The sequence below is a fragment of the Chiloscyllium plagiosum genome, chromosome 18, assembly GCF_004010195.1.
Source record: "Chiloscyllium plagiosum isolate BGI_BamShark_2017 chromosome 18, ASM401019v2, whole genome shotgun sequence".
NCBI classification, from domain to species: domain Eukaryota; kingdom Metazoa; phylum Chordata; class Chondrichthyes; order Orectolobiformes; family Hemiscylliidae; genus Chiloscyllium; species Chiloscyllium plagiosum.
Window position 1 is genome coordinate 41285529 of NC_057727.1, and position 16572 is coordinate 41302100.

At 40.6% G+C, this 16572-nt stretch overlaps 1 long non-coding RNA gene across 1 annotated transcript in view; it reads left to right on the forward strand.

The window, feature by feature from the left end:
* The window catches only part of LOC122559069, a 70580-nt gene that overhangs the window by 44983 nt on the left and 9025 nt on the right, over positions 1-16572 (forward strand). The window contains exon 2 of the long non-coding RNA XR_006314329.1: positions 4665-4932. This is a non-coding gene — a long non-coding RNA (uncharacterized LOC122559069). The remainder of the gene's footprint in view (positions 1-4664; positions 4933-16572) is intronic.

Here is a 16572-nt window from a genome sequence, read left to right on the forward strand (position 1 = left end):
CTCTCTCTCTCTCTCTCCCCCACCCCAGGTCATCTCCTCTGCCCTGAAGCCGTTCAACCACGTCCTGCAACAGACTCACCACCACAGCCACATCGGCGTCCTCAGTGCTTGCCTCCGAAACCAACTGATCCCACATGGACTCCGGACTACATTCAAACCAGCACAGTTTGGATCCGAACAGGACAACCAGTACAGACTACAAATTCAAAACCACCAGCAATGGTTCTCCTTTAGGATCCTCCTCTGCTCCACACTTGCAGCCAGCTATGCCTCAACTGAGGTCCACACTCTCTCAGAACTGCAAAGGATCTCTTCTGTACTATATCCTAAGAAGAATTTATACTCTCAACAAACAATATTTCTACATTATCTCAAACATCAAAAACTGTAAATACAACAAACGTTTATATACCCACCTCCATAACCAGCACTCCACAAACATTCCAGAAGCTTCCCCTGGCCTCCAGAACTGCTCGACAGCCATTAGCCACAAGGCTGGTACACCCACCATCCCCACGGCAATCGATGATATCACTTCCACTCCATCACGGCCATATCCGCAACCACTTCCGCCCCTAACGATTTCACATGCACCACGTGTGACATCCCTTCTACCCCTCACATCATCGCAGACATCACGTGTTCCGTGACTTCCACCCACCTTACTGCCGCTGTTGCCACTACTTCCACCCCCAATAACACCACTCACTTGCATACTGCCAACACGCCCCACACAGATTCCACTGTCACCAACAACCCCCCGCCCCCAGAACCCTGAGTGGAACATCACCTCTGCTAATGATTCCACCCCAATTCCTCCTACCACTACTCCCACTCCAGTTACAGGGTCTGCCCCCACTCCCAGCTCCGCCCCCACTCCCAGCTCCACACCCACACGAGGTCCTAGCTCCCAGCCCTGTCGTGTTTTCACCATTCCCCCAGATCTCCCCCTCACTGAGGACGAATGATCAGTCCTCAGCAAAGGCCTTACCTTCATCCCCCGCCGTTCACACATCAACGAATTTAATACACATTGTGACGTCGAACACTTCTTCCGCCGCTTCCACCTCTGAGCTTACTTTTACAATGAGGACTCTCGCTAACCTTCCGAGGACCCCTTCGCCCACCTCTAACACACTCCATCCATTTGGACACCCCATGCTGACCTATTACCCGCCCTTGACCTCTTCATTTCCAACTGCCGCCGGGACATTAACCGCCTCAACCTGTCTACCCTCCTCCCCCATTCCAACCTCTCACCCTCACAACGCACAGCCCTCCACTCTCTCTGCTCCAATCCCAACCTTACCTTCAAGCCAGTGGATAAAGGGCTTAGATTGGCACACTGACCTCTACACCACTGAAGCCAGACGCCAACTCGAAGACACCTCCTCCTACGGCCCCCTCGACAATGACCCCAACCCCCATCACCAAACCATCATCTCCCAGACCATATACAACCTCATCACCTCAGGAGATCTCCCATCCACAGCTTCCGACCTCGTAGTTCGGGAACCTCGCACGATTCTACCTCCTTCCAAAGATCCACAAGCCTGACCACCCCAGCTGACCAATTGTCTCAGCCTGCTCCTGCCCCACCGAACTCATCTCCAGTTACCTCGATACTGTCCTATTCCCCTAGTCCAGGAACTCCCCATATATGTTAGAGACACCACCCACGCTCTCCACCTCCTCCACGACTTCTGTTTCCCCAGCCCCCAATGCCTCATCTTGACGATGGGCATTCAATCCCTCTACATCCCCATCCGCCATGACCAGTGCCTCCAAGCCCTCTGTTTCTTCCTCTCCCGACATCCTCAACAGTACCCTTCCACTGACACACTCATTCGTTTAGCTGAACTGGTCCTCATCCTTAATAATTTCTCCTTCGAATCCTCCCACTTCCTCCATACACAAGAGGTAGCCATGGGTACCCGCATGAGCCCCAGCTATGCCTGTCTCTTTGTTGGGTACGTAGAACAGTCCATCTTCCGGAGTTACACTGGCACCACTCCCCATCTCTTCCTCTGCTACATTGATAACTGCATCGGTGCTACCATGTGCTCCTGCGAGGAGGTTGAGAAGTTCATCAACTTCACCAACACATTCCACCCCGACCTTAAGTTCACTTGGACCATTTCTGACACCTCCCTTCCCTTCCTGGACATCTCCATCAACATCAATGATGAGCAACTCAACACTGACATGTTTACAAACCGGCTGACTCCTACAGCTACCTGGATTACACCTCTTCCCAACCTACCTCCTGCAAAAATGCTATCCTGTATTCCCAATTCCTCCGCCTCCACTGTATCTGCTCCCAGGAGGACCAATTCCACCAAGAACACACCAGATCGCCTCCTCGTTTAGAGACAGTAATTTTCCTTCCCACGTGGTTGAAGATACCCTCCAACACATCTCATTCATGTCCCGCACCTCCACCCTCAAACCCTACCCCTCCAACCGCAACAAGGACAGAACCCCTGGACCTCACCTTCCAACCCGCCAACCTCCACATAAGCCTTATCATCCGCCGACATTTCCGCCAGACAGACCCCACCATCAGGGATATATTTCCCTCCCCACCCCTATTCGCTTTCTGCAAAGACCGTTCCCTCCGTGGCTACCTGGTCAGGTCCATGTCCCCCAACAACCCACCCTCCCGTCCTGGCATCTTCCCCAACCTGCGCCCACACCTCCTCCCTCACAGCCATCCAAGGTCTGCACATCCACAAATGTCATTTATTGTATCCGTTGCTCCCGATACGGTCCCCTTTACATTGGGGAGATTGAATGCCTTCTCGCAGAGCGTTTTACGGAACATCTCCAGGACATCTGCACCAATCAACCCCACCTCCCCGTGGCTGAACATTTCAACTCCCCCTCCCACTCAGCTGAGGACATGCAGGTCCTGGGCATCCTCCACCACCGCTCCATCATCACCTGAGCCCAGAGGAAGAACGCCTCGGAACACTTCAACCCCAGGGCATCAATGTGGACTTGACCAGTTTCCTCATTTCCCCTGCCCCCACCTTATCCCAGATCCAACCTGCCAGCTCAGCACCATCCTCATGACCTGTCCTACCTGCCAATCTTTCTTCCTATCGATCCACTCCAGCCTCTTCTCTGACCTATCACCTTCATCCCCAACTCTATCCACCTATTGCACTCCTAGCTACCTTCTCCCCAGTCCCACCCCTCTCTCATTTATCTCTTCACCCTGGAGGCTCCCAGTCTTATTCCTGATGAAGGACCTTTGCCCGAAACGTTGATTTTCCTGCTCCTTGGATGCTGCCTGACCTGCTGTCTTTTCCAGCACCACTCTAATCTAGACTCTGATCTCCAGCATCTGCAGTCCTCACTTTTGCTGAAAATTCACAAGTGCCAGGCAAAGACCAACTCTAATAATTGCCCCTTAGCATTCAATGGCATTACCATTATCCTCCACTATCAACATCCTGGGGGTTACAAATTACCAAAAATTAAAGTGGACTGGCCATTTGAAAACTATGACTACAAGAACAGGTCAGAGACTAGGAATTCTGTGGCAGCTAACTCACTTCTTGACTCCACAGTACCTGTCCACCATCTATAAGGGCAAAAGTCAGCAATGTGATGGAATAATCCTCACTTTCCTGATTGAGTGCAGCTCCAATATTTAAGAAGCTCAACACCATCTAGGACAAAGCAGATCACTTGATTGGCTGTGTATTCATCACTTTCAACACTTACACCCTTCATTACCAGTGCACAGTAACAGCAGTGTGTAACATCTGCAAGATTCACTGCAGTAACTCACCAAGGCTCCTCTGGCAGCACCTTTCAAACGTATGACATTGACCATCATGAAAGACAAGGAGAGGTAGTGTGTGGAAACCTCAATACTTGCAAATTCCCTTCCAAGCTGCATGCCACCAAGCCATAGAAATGTATTATTATTCTTTCACTGTTGCTCAGTTAAAATCTTGGGACTCCCTCTCTAACACTGTTGTGGGAGTACCTACAGCACATGGACTACAACTGTTCAAGAAGCCAGCTCACTTTCATCTTCTCCATGGCAGATAGGGATTGTAATAAATCCTGACTTCCATAGCAGCACTCACATCCCATAGACAAATAAAGAAAAGATGTGTGGTTCAAAATTGTAGGCTCAGTCATGCCACTATATAATTGAGTTTGTAAAAAATTGAACTTTACTGTCAGTCTCACTGTTGAAATGCACTGACTAAGCAAGGCTGCTGTATTTGTGTGAACCAGTCACAGATATTTAGGAAATAAAAACTGAAAGAACTGTGGATGGTGTAAATAAGAAACAAAAACAGAAATTGCTGGAAAAGCTCAGCAGGTCTGGCAGCACCTGTGGAGAGAAATCAGTGTTAATGTTTCGGTTCAAGTGATCATTCCTCAGATATTTAGGGTTACTAATTAATTTAGATGCCCAGGCAATGACATGTGTAAATGACTGACAATCAATGGTATGAAATTAATGTCATTCCTTTCCTTCCAGTTATGAATTGTTTTTGGAGATCTTAAAGATGTCAAGTTTTAAATATAATTTTGTTAACTTTTCATGTTTATATTTCCCCTCCTTTTTTCCTCGTTACTGTTGATTTGACATTAAATTCACCCCTTTAATTTACTATTTCTCTTTCTGTTTATTTCAGTCCTTCAATCAGAAAATGCTGGTCCTGTTCATCCATGTCCTAAGTGCTTTTTATTTTGCTGTACTGTTATCAACTGTACTTGCTGCAACTTAGTGGGTAAAGTCTTATTGAGCTGAATGGTTCAGGAGAAAGCTGAACAACCATCAGAAGTGTTAAGATGCTGTGCAACAAAGACTGGCCGATTGTGTTTGGCTAATTATTTCTTGGCTTTAACTTTTATTGCACTTATTACAATCTTGCGCTGGGGGAGAGCCGTACATCACAAAAGGTGAGTTGTTTCATCTATTATGCCAATAATTCATTATATTTAATGCAGATAGCATCAGGAGGTACATGAGGTATAATTAGATAGCAGTAATGAACTTGCATTATTAGCATATTACCATTCTACCTCCTATTCACAATTTACTGTTTCCTAGCCTCTTCAACCAACAGTTACTGGGAGAGCAATGATCTATGTTAATGATATTTGCAACATACATGCGTTGAAAAGTACGAGGAGGTGCAAGCAATAACAGATGTACTTAAACTTTTTCTTTTATTGTTGAACAAATTAGAAAGCAGGCGTGATACAGGAAAGATCAATTCATGAACCTTTCAAGTTACAATATGGCTGAAGCATATTATTGGTCAGTCGGTGAAAATGGTATTGTCCAAGTGCCCCTGCAGCTTAATAGGCCACTAACAATGGCAGTTTGTGAGATATAAAAATTGTAATCAAATAAGGTTCTCAATGATTGCTAAAGAAAGCAAAATTTTAAAGACCTTATAGTCCCAGAGGATCATAGGACTGCTCTTTCCTTACAGAGAGTTTATCTTGAGTCATCACACCTCAGGTGAGGTTAAGGTTGAAAATTCAGCACCTTCATGGTAACCTCAGCTGGTATGGAAATTGAATGTTAGTGTCAGTCTGTATTGTTAACTGAGTTCTATAATCCAACTAAAAAAGGAATCAGACCAAAAGGTCTTCCATCAGACTAGAAAACCAAGGATCTCGAAAACCATTTGTTCAACTGTCAATGGCATTGTTACCATTGCAACCCAATACTGTAATGGCTGCAACATCATTTTGTCTGCTTTGCATGACTAATTCAGATATAATCCTATAATGTTTTGGACTCATCTTTTATTTCTATGCTGTGTGTGTTGTGTAGTATTTCTTATTACTTGAGTAATTAATGAATTAACAAGAAGAGTGAATTTAAGAAAGCCTGGCTAAATTGACATCTTTTAAAACATAAGTTCACATGGCTGGGAGAAATGTTTCCACAAGAGGGGAAACCTATTTAAATTAACTGTGTGGCAACCAACAGAGGGACGGGTGAATAAAGAGAAATTAGTTCATCGCTCTCTAGCCAGGAGCTTAATTATTGGGGTTATCTTGTCTGGAATTATAATGAATTGAGGAACCTTGCCCAGGGTCATATTAAGAGTATGTAGACTTGAAGTAATTTTGTAGCTATTTCCTCTATCTTGTCTAATCTAATGCTCTGACATCTGTAATCTTCAATCTGCCTGGCGATGTAATAACTTAACCTATTTCATTGTTTAAATTAAGTTTCTCCTTTTAAATCATGAAAAGGTCTTTAGAAATTACATAAATCCTGGTCTATCATTAACTTTTCTTTCTGGAATTAATTATAATTGTTTGTTTTGTACTATTTTAAAATTTCTTTCAACATTTAAGCTAGAAATTGTAAGACATTTTTCATCTCTATATTTCGATAACACTGAAATCAACTGTGAAATGCTTGCAGTGTTGAAAATCTTAAGTATTTTAGTAAACAAAATTATATTTTCCTAACATAAAAAAAATTATGATGGCTGTTTTGCATCATGTTATTCTATTCTTGGTGAGTTTCATGGAAGATTTGTGCCATTTATGTATCTTCCACAATTGTAGTGCACTTTTTTAAACTGAAGGAAGTGATTACTTGCGTTTTCTGCACTTTGAATACAATTGGATACACAATAAACGATTTATCTTTGCTTCAAAACAAATTCCATTTGTGAGATCTTCCTCCACTTTCTATGTTTATGTTCTGACATTTGGAACTAGCTTGCCAATTTGTCGGATTTCCGAAAGAATTATCCTGTTTTATAAGAATTTCTTTTTACAGTCTTTAATAATTTGTGTGATAGAAAACAACTCTTTTAATAAAGATAACAAATTTTCTACATTTAACTTCCCATCCCAGAATTTCTGTATTAAGGAAAGAATTTCCAAATTTCCTTCTCCATGCTCAAATTAGATCTGAAATCCAAATGTTGGCTGGGTCACGACTCAGAATTTTGCCCTAGTATCTTAAATACAACCCTTTCTTGTCCTCCCTTGCCTTTCTGTGCATTTTCCTCTGGTTCCAGTTGTTTTATGCTTTTAAAGAACCAGAAAGTACATTGGACCAATGTTGTATTGATTCTTTGCATTGAATGAGACTATTAGCACCAATTATCAGACAGGTGTTGTCCCTCCTGACTGAAACTACAAGTATTGCTGCCTGTGTCCAGCAGTCTTGTACTTCTTTTGGAGCTCATCTGACCTTGCCTTCCTCTTCTGCTGTGCCCCATCAGTTCTAGGCCATATAAATACCAAACCAGGCTGCATGCGAGTTTGTGTGAACAATGTCTTTTGGCTATGGAATTTGCTCATTGAGTGTTTTGTCTCTGTATGAGTGGCATGGTCTTTCCAGCCTTCCTTGCAAGGTGCCTCATTAAGCAATACATTTTTTTTTCATTTTAGTCAGACTGCACTTGTATACTATTAGCTAAATTGTAACTTTCTATGTACTATTTCTAACTCAGCTGCCAACAATTACTTACTTAGCTAGGTCAGTGAAACACAGTGCAGTTAAAAAATTGCCAAATTTATCAAACAACTGTAAGAGGAAGATCAGCTTGTTGCAGAGGTAGCAGCAGTGCTGTCGACTCCCAAGTTGTTGTCACAGATATTCCTCCACCTTGGCCATCTGGAAGGGGACTTCAAGCAGTTCAATTTTCTTCACAGATTAATTGAAAAGAGCCGTCAGCTGGGAGAAGCAAATGATGCAAGCTTTTCCCAGCTTTCTGAGCTTTAATAATTTTGCAACATTTACTTCTCAAAAACTATTCCTGCACTTAGCACTATTTCAAGTGCAGTAATTAATACAATGTTTAAACAAATGGTGCAACGAAAATTCTTTTTAATTGGGAGATTATAGAAGCTAAATTTTCGAATTAACTTAAAACATCACGGCGATCATTTTGCTGTATCACACTCCACATCAGAAAGCTCCAGTAGGGACAAAAAGATGAACACATAGCCAGCTGGAGGGAGGGAAGAATGGTCACACATACTTATAGTAGATTCCTCATTCTTGCTGAACTGTCAAATTGAATTTCTGCTGGACTTGCATGCTGGTACATTTGAGATGTTTTTTGTAGGATTAATTATCATTGTGTCCAGGTATGTTCACCGTGCTGCTACTTAAACTTTTCGCCCATCTCCGTCTAGATCATGAGGGTCCAGAATATTACACCCAATGCCACTGTTACAGTTCTTACAAAATCAGTTCTTTCTAAAAAATATACGTCTACAAACAGGCATCTTTTCAGGCAATGAGAAACAGCACAAGGAACTTATATAAAAAGACAATATAATTCTAAACGAGTCAGTTAATTGTTCTATTTCTCTGGGAAGAACCTCAACATTACCATGTCAATGCATTTTTTGAGGTGCAAATGAGGAGGAACTACCTACAAAATAATGATTGGTTGTCAGGATATAAATGGCAGTTTGTGTTTCTAAGTAACATCTTTAGGTCATAACTAAACAGTTTTAAGCATTATCTCTACCTTCCACTTCATTCAAAGATATAGAGGCCAATGATTTGCTGCTTCAGCCTTTAGTAGTTCACAACCTTGATCTCGACTCAGTGCACACACCCTACACCCTGATTGTGAGCTAAGGCAAAATAGATTAACTTTTCCCTGGACTTTGTATAGCCTGTTTTAAAAAATATTTTTTTCCTCTCTACCAACATTTTGGTTGCACTGCATGTGAAATGAAAGTAATTGCATGATTCAAATTGCCTTGTTTCACTTTGAACTGAGATGAGAACCTGCTGGTCCCATTCGACGTGTTGTTGTGATTGCATTCAGCATGATGTATTGAATTGATGTGCAGTCATGTCAAGCATCAACTTGTTTATATTGTTCTCAACAGCTTGACTGTTTGCATTCAACTACTGTCTTTGAGCAACTCTGAACCTGGAGCATTATTAGAAACTAGATGGATCAAAATTCGACTTCTATACTCTATCTTCATCATATCTCACAAAAGTGTTGTGTAGTACCTTTTTCTCTAACTTTAGTGGATGAAGTGAAATGTATCACTGTGTGCAAAGTGTCTGTAGTGTAGAGGGTTCATTTGTACCAATGTTCTGACTATAGTTAATGAGCAAGTGCATAATGAGCTAAATACACTCCTGCTGTATACAAGTGAGAGAACTGACATGTCTGAATTAGATTATAAATCAATGGGCTCATTTACTACAAAATAAGAGGAATTAAGGGCTGTGGAACTTTCCAGTTTTCTGCTACTTCTCACTTAATGACTAGTTTTATTTTCAGAGTTTATTGTACTCTTGGCTGAAACCAATGATAGCAGAGTTTGCACATTCTCCCTGCGTCTGTGTGGGTTTACTTTGGGTGCTATGGTTTCTTCCCACAATCCAAAGCTGTGAAGGTTAGGTAAATTGGCCATGCCAAATTGCCTATAGTATTCAGGGATGTGTAGGTTAGATGTATTAGTCAGGTGCAAATATAGGGTAAGGGAAATGTATCTAGGTAGATTACTCTTCCAAGGGTTGGTGTGGACTTGTTGTGCTGAAGGACCTGTTTCCACACTGTAGGGATTCTAATTCTAATTGTCCTAGTGTATGTCAGCCAGCACTGCCAGGTAGGCTAACCACTTCTAAGCTCAGATGTCATTGTCATTGTCAGTGTCCAATGAAGGCTGACAGGCAATTTGTTGCTTTGAGGAAAGGAGAGGAAATCTGGAAACTACACAGTAGAGATGAGCTTTAAATAAGAACCTATAGCACAATTCATGTGTTAAGCTGTGTCAATGCATGTGTCTTCTTTAAATATTAAAGACTAATTCAGTGTATTGAAGCATGAACAAATAGCATAGTTGAAGTCAACATGAACTTATTTTGTGGCTTTGGTATATTGAGAATGATTCAATTTACAGAATAACTCAATAATTGAAACTAATTGTATAATTAGTTATAATAATAAAGTCATAATTAATGAAAATGTTTGATTTTAAGTAGTAGTGTTTCCACAAAGTTACATGGATTTAATTTTGATCTATTCTTCAAGTATAAGGAAGCAGCAACATTACCATCCCAGTGTATTTCTCCCATCTCAGCATCTTGATTAAACAGTCACTTAACTTGAGCATTTAGCACTTTTTAACATTAATGTACTTCTAATCTGATTTAAGATCCACTTTAATTACCGTAGATGCTGAAAAACTAAATGCATTGCTAAATAATTTGTTTAATATAAATAAATGAATCTTTCACAACATTTAGCAACTAATGTAACTTAACTATATTCACTTTTCTTGAACACCTTATCACTCAAGTAGATACTCCACTGATTAACGTATTTCAGAATATGGATCAGGTGTTCTCTAACAAAGCATTTCTTCAGACAAGGATTCTGCAATTATGATGCATCTCAAAAAGTTCACCACAGAAGTGTTACAGTAAGAAGGAAGCCTTTCAGTCCAGCCTGTTTGCAGCAGCCATTCAAACTAGCATCATTACCAAATGCCAATCTCCTACCTTTTCCCCACACTCTTAGCTTTTACACTGATATTTAAAACGTATGGTTATAATTATGGTTCAGAACATCAATATATCAAGTCTGATACTGTTTGGCACAATAGGGTTCTGTCCTCTCGGACAATGGAAACTTTATTTATTAATCACACGAGGGTAATTTAACCCAAATTAGCAGTAGTTATTTTTGTTGGTAACCATTCATTTAAGCATGCTCTATGCTGTCTCTCATCTAATACACTTTGAGCTTTAATTGTCATTATACTTGAAGGAGTCTGTCTAACGCCATTGGGTCAACCAACAAAGCATCAAACAAGTCAATGGAAGTAGCCAACCTGTTTAGAATTTTAATTTATTATAATCACACTTTTTAGTAATTCAAATACCAAGAAATTTAAAGCACAGTGGAGTATTGATCTGTGGATCATAAGTCACCATATGCACCAAAGGCATATTTCCCCTTCTTTCCCTTGTCAGCATTTTGTAGGGACCATTTCCACCAGGGCAGCCAGGCTCACTCCCAGCAACTCCCTACACACCTATGGCACTTTTCCATGCAATCACAGAAATTGCAACACTTACCCATTTACCTCCCACCTCAGTAATCAAGAATGCAGGTGAAGCAATGATTTATCTAATGTATTCGCTGCTCACAATGTGGTCGCCTCTACCTTGAGGAGATGAAACACCGGCTGGATGACCACTTTGCAGAACATTTGCATTCTGCCTGTAAAAATCACTGACTTCCAGTTGCCTGCCACTCCAATACACTATTCCCTGGCTAACATTTGCCTCAGGCCTTCTACAAATCTCCAGCGAGGTTCAGCGCAAGCTGGAAGAACAGCATGATGTTGTCATTTTCCGCTTGGGAACTCTACAGCCTTCAGGATTCAGTATAGAGTTCAATAATCTGTAGATTCTGAATACCTCATTCCATGTCCTTTACCCACCTTTGAACTTCAGGCCCTGCCATGACACAGGCTGCTTTCAGCACAACCAACCCATTTTCACCTATTTATATAGTCCCCAGTCTCAGCTTTTCTCCTTTCCTGGCTTACTGTCAACTATCTCATTACTGAACTGTTTTTGTCTCTGGGCTCCATCTATCTTACCTATCATTACCTCATGAACATCCTGGATTAGTTATTGTATAGTTTAACTGTATATAACACTGCTGACTGTACAGTTTAAAAGCGCTATTGAATTAAGATAGACAATTTTAACATTTCTTTGAGTCAAAGATTTCTTTTTAAATTGGACTTATTAAAAAGAATCCACTTTAGAAATACTAAATGCGTATTTCATCAGGATATATTCATGTTCAATGTGATGAATGACTGTGGGAAGGAAACATCCTACATGATCATTAAGGTTATTTGATTAGTAACATGATTGGTAGTAGTGGGAAATTATACTCCTGATTTACCATCCTTTTTGTCTTTAAGTAATAAAAAATGTTAGTTTAAGATTCCATTAAAATAATCACCAAAGTTAGATTAGTTAGGAAATAAAGCAATTGACCTTAGTAATAAATTAAATGTTATTTGCCTGGTGGTAATATAATGCAAAAGAGCATGGTTGGAGGGTTGTCATATCTTGGGAACTACAATTTGTTAAAACTTTAAGAGTCATCTAGTGGTCAGAGATAGAATTGATATACTGTACAAATATTGCCAATCTGAGTTATTTTCAAATAGATGACCAACTTTTTGCATGGAAGTGGAGCTGGTGTAGAAATGGAAAATTAGCGTGCGCAGATCTAGTACATTACAATTAAGTGATTTGAGAAAGTAAATGTGTTTTGTTTGAAACAGGAAGACGCCTTAGAAAAATTGTGCGAATAAATGAAATTGATACATACATAGCATAATAAGAGAGTCAAATTACATTTTATAGAACCTTTAGCATAGAAAACTTCTCAAAGCTTGACAGATCAAAAACAGTTACATAATCTGGATGAGTGGAAGAATTTGGTGTAATACTTAAATGAAGTTAATTATTCGTGGCTACATATTAAACTCTCATTAGAAGTGACAACAAACTCTTCTTGTATCTGTGCTCTGCTGCATGGAAATCAAGACAAGAGATCATTGGCTGTATAAAGGAGTAGGGCCAGTCACACTTAAATAAGTGGTTTCCTAACGGCAATTGATTATTGGGAGGCTGGTAGATTTAACAATGAAGTGCAAGATCTATAGCCAGCAGTATCAGCCTACTTAACTGTGTTAAAATATGGTAGTGATAGCCCCTGCCAAAGTAGACACTTCAGTTGCATTGAAAAGGGCATTAGTAACCTGCCTGAAATATGCTAGTGCTTGAACCTGGCATCTATGCAGAAAAATAGTAGATTTGAGCAAGTAGTTGAATTTTACGCAGCTACCTTTTATACAATTAAATGACTACAAACCTGCAAAGACAGGATAGTCATTAAAATCTGTAATAACTGTTGTAACCTTTTTTTAGCAATTTTTTATCAGCACACCATTGGAAGACTGCAAAATTATGTTACATTATAAAATGCTTTATTTGTGCCTCCATTGAGATATATCCTTCTACAATTTTCGCTGTTACATGTGGGCAAAGAAGAAAAATGTGACAAAAGCATGAGGACAAATAAAACAAATGTACAATTTAAGAAATATATTATGTATTGAAATCTGTGAAGTGGGAGCACAAGTTGAGAACGCTGTTAAAGATATGGATCCTGGTTTGTTTTTATATAAATCGCAGCCAAAGAGTGGAGGCAGACATGTTCATTGCTGATGAATTCACCGCCCCTACCAATGAGAAAAATCCTTGAATTGTAAGCCAAGTCACGAGAGTTCCACCTCATTGGATGCTGCCAGCTAATCAGAGGCTGGAAGCGTTTGGGTGTTAAAGGCCATCAGTCATTCTTCAGGGTATCCTAAAGAATGGATAGTAGGGAAGGGAAAGTAGGTTGCTTTGCATCTCAGTGGGTGTTGTGGGGGAGAAGGGGTGGGTGTTGAAGACCAGGGCAATTGCTTTCAGAGGCCACCTCTTGCCACCTACCCCAGTCTCCAATTGCTCCCAGAGTTCTCTCTCCAACCACCATCATAACCTAGCAGTCAGATCAAGAAACCAATCAATCAGTTTCCTTGCTTGCTGGGAAAACAAGTAATTGTGACAGTGGTGAGTTGAACTCTTCAACTGGCCATTAATTAAACAGAGCCCTGATTTCTGGTGTCAGAGATTTCAAATGGACCTTCTCATCCAGAACTTAATTGGAGAGATGTCAAGAAAGGGGCAATCTCTGAAGTATCATCTTGCCCAATTATTTCTGCAGTTCAACATTTCTCACCACCTCTAAGAAAGGGAGAACTGTCTACAGAGTGTAAAAGAATGGTGTTATGGTAAATCTTTATAAACTACTGGTAAAGTCTCAGTCGGAATATGGTGTCCAATTTTAAGGACCATTTTGTTAATTTACTGGAATAGTACCAGGGATAAAGGGACTTCTGTTATCTACCAGGATTTACATACACAGAAACCTCGATTATCCAAACGACACAGGTGGGGAATATTTTGTTTGGATAATCAAATGTTCGGATAATCAAATGTTCAGATAACACAGTTTAGCCAAGCATCAGGAGCGTGCAATTTTGTTCGGATAATTGATGTTCAGATAATGGAAGTTCCTCTGCACTGGTATTGTTCTTTGTTACAGCAAAGGTCAAGAACAATTTAATGAATGTTTTGATAGGTTACATATTGGCTACCATTTCAGTGACAGAGGTGTTGGAAAATAGGACACAGATAAAGTTAATTCGATGAGTATGTAAAGAAGAAAATGTCAAGGTTGTAGGCAAAGTTCAGTGGGTTGTTGACTAATTGGTTAGCTCTTTCAAGTGACCACATTCTGTTCTGTAAAATTCAATGACCTTGTGGTATATGTTAAGGGTCCATAAAGAGAACGTTGGATACACTAGATTTAAAAAAAGATTAATCTAGGTTATAGCCTCTTGTTGTCAATCCCTTATTAGAAAGTCAGCATACTTATCTTCTTTAAAAAATGTGGATAATGTGTCAATGGTCTGTAAATTAAAAATTAGGTATCAGTACTAAAATATGCCCAATGTCTAGTGTATTAAGTGCCTCCAAAATATTCCGCTATCATGGATAGAGTGTTCTTAAATGAAGACTCCTTGAACAGAGGAACTGAATTTTTTCTTTATTCATTCACATGAGAACATTGCATTTATTGTGAATCCCTAATTGCCCAGAGGCCTGGTAAGAGTCAACCACATCACTGTGGCCCTGGAGTCACATGTAGGCTAGACCAGGTAAGGATGATGGATTCCTTTCCTGAAACGAGATTAATGAATCAGATGGGTTTTTTCTGAAATCAATGATTTTGTGGTCATCATTAGATTTTTATTGAATTCATATTCTGCCATGGCAGGATTTGAACCTACATCCCCAGATCATTACCTTGGTCTGTGGAACTAACAGCCCAGCAGTAATACTATTCCCTCTCCATATTGCTTTAGAAATGTCTTTTTACCTAATTGAGGAAGATCAGCACAGTAAACAATAGCTTGAGTTATTGTTGTACTTCAGAAGGCATAACAATAATAATAGTAAAATAATACTAATAGATGAAATACTGCTGAGTCAGAGTCATAGAGATGTACAGCATGGAAACAGACCCTTTGGTCCAACCTGTCCATGCCGACCAGATATCCCAATCCAATCTAGTCCCACCTGCCAGCACCCGGCCCATATCCCTCCAAACTCTTCCTATTCATAAACCCATCCGAATGCCTCTTAAATGTTGCAATTGTACCAGCCTCTACCACATCCACGTGCCACCCTCTGCATGAAAAAGTTGCCCCTTAGGTCTCTTTTATATCTTTCCCCTCTCACCCTATACCTATGCCCTCTAATTCTGGACTCCCCGACCCCAGGGAAAAGACTTTGTCTATTTATCCTATCCATGCCCCTCAATTTTGTAAGCCTCTATAAGGTCACCCCTGCCAAATCTTTCACTGTTTCTCTCTTCACACATGTTACCAGAAATGCTGAGTTTCTTTAGCATCTTTGTTTCAAATCTCCAGTATCTGCATTATTTACTTTCATTTGAGGAATACAATATTACAAGAATCTAAAAGTTTCAAATATGTGAAATATAACAACTCCAGTTAATTGTGCCTTTCACTGATTTTTCACATTTGCAAATTGTAAAATGTCCAGATTACAGAGGAGGAAGCGTTGAGTGTCTTGAAACACAAAGATGGATAAATCTCTAGGACCTGATCAGGTGTACCCAAGAACTCTGTGGGAAGCTAGAGGAGTGATTGCTGGGCCTCTTGCGGAGATATTTATATCATTGATAGTCACAGGTGAGGTGTCGGAAGACTGAAAGTTAGCAAACGTGGTGCCACAATTTAAGAAGGGCAGTAACGACAAGCCAGGGAACTATAGACCAGTGAGCCTGACCTCAGTGGTGGGCACGTTGTTGGAGGGAATCCTGAGGGATTGGATATACATGTATTTGGAAAGGCAAGGACTGATTCGCAATAGTCAACATGGCTTTGTGCATGGGAAATCATGTCTCATAAACTTGATTGAGTTTTTTGAAGAAGTAACAAAGAAGATTGATGAGAGCAGAGCAGTAGATGTGATCTATACGGACTTCAGTAAGGCGTTCAACAAGATTCCACATGGGAGACTGATTAGTAAGGTTAGATCTCATGGAATACAGGGAGAACTAGCCATTTGGATACAGAACTAGCTCAAAGGTAGATGACAGAGGGTGGTGGTGGAAGGTTGTTTTTCAGACTGGAGGCCTGTGACCAGTGTGGAGTGCCACAAGGATCGGTGCTGGGCCCTCTACTTTTTGTCATTTACATAAATGATTTGGATGCGAGCATAAGAGGTACAGTTAGTAAGTTTGCAGATGACACCAAAATTGGAGGTGTAGTGGACAGCGAAGAGGGTTACCTCAGATTACAACAAGATCTGGACCAGATGGGCCAATGGGCTGAGAAGTGGCAGATGGAATTTAATTCAGATAAATGCAAGGTGCTGCATTTTGGGAAAGCAAATCTTAGCAGGACTTA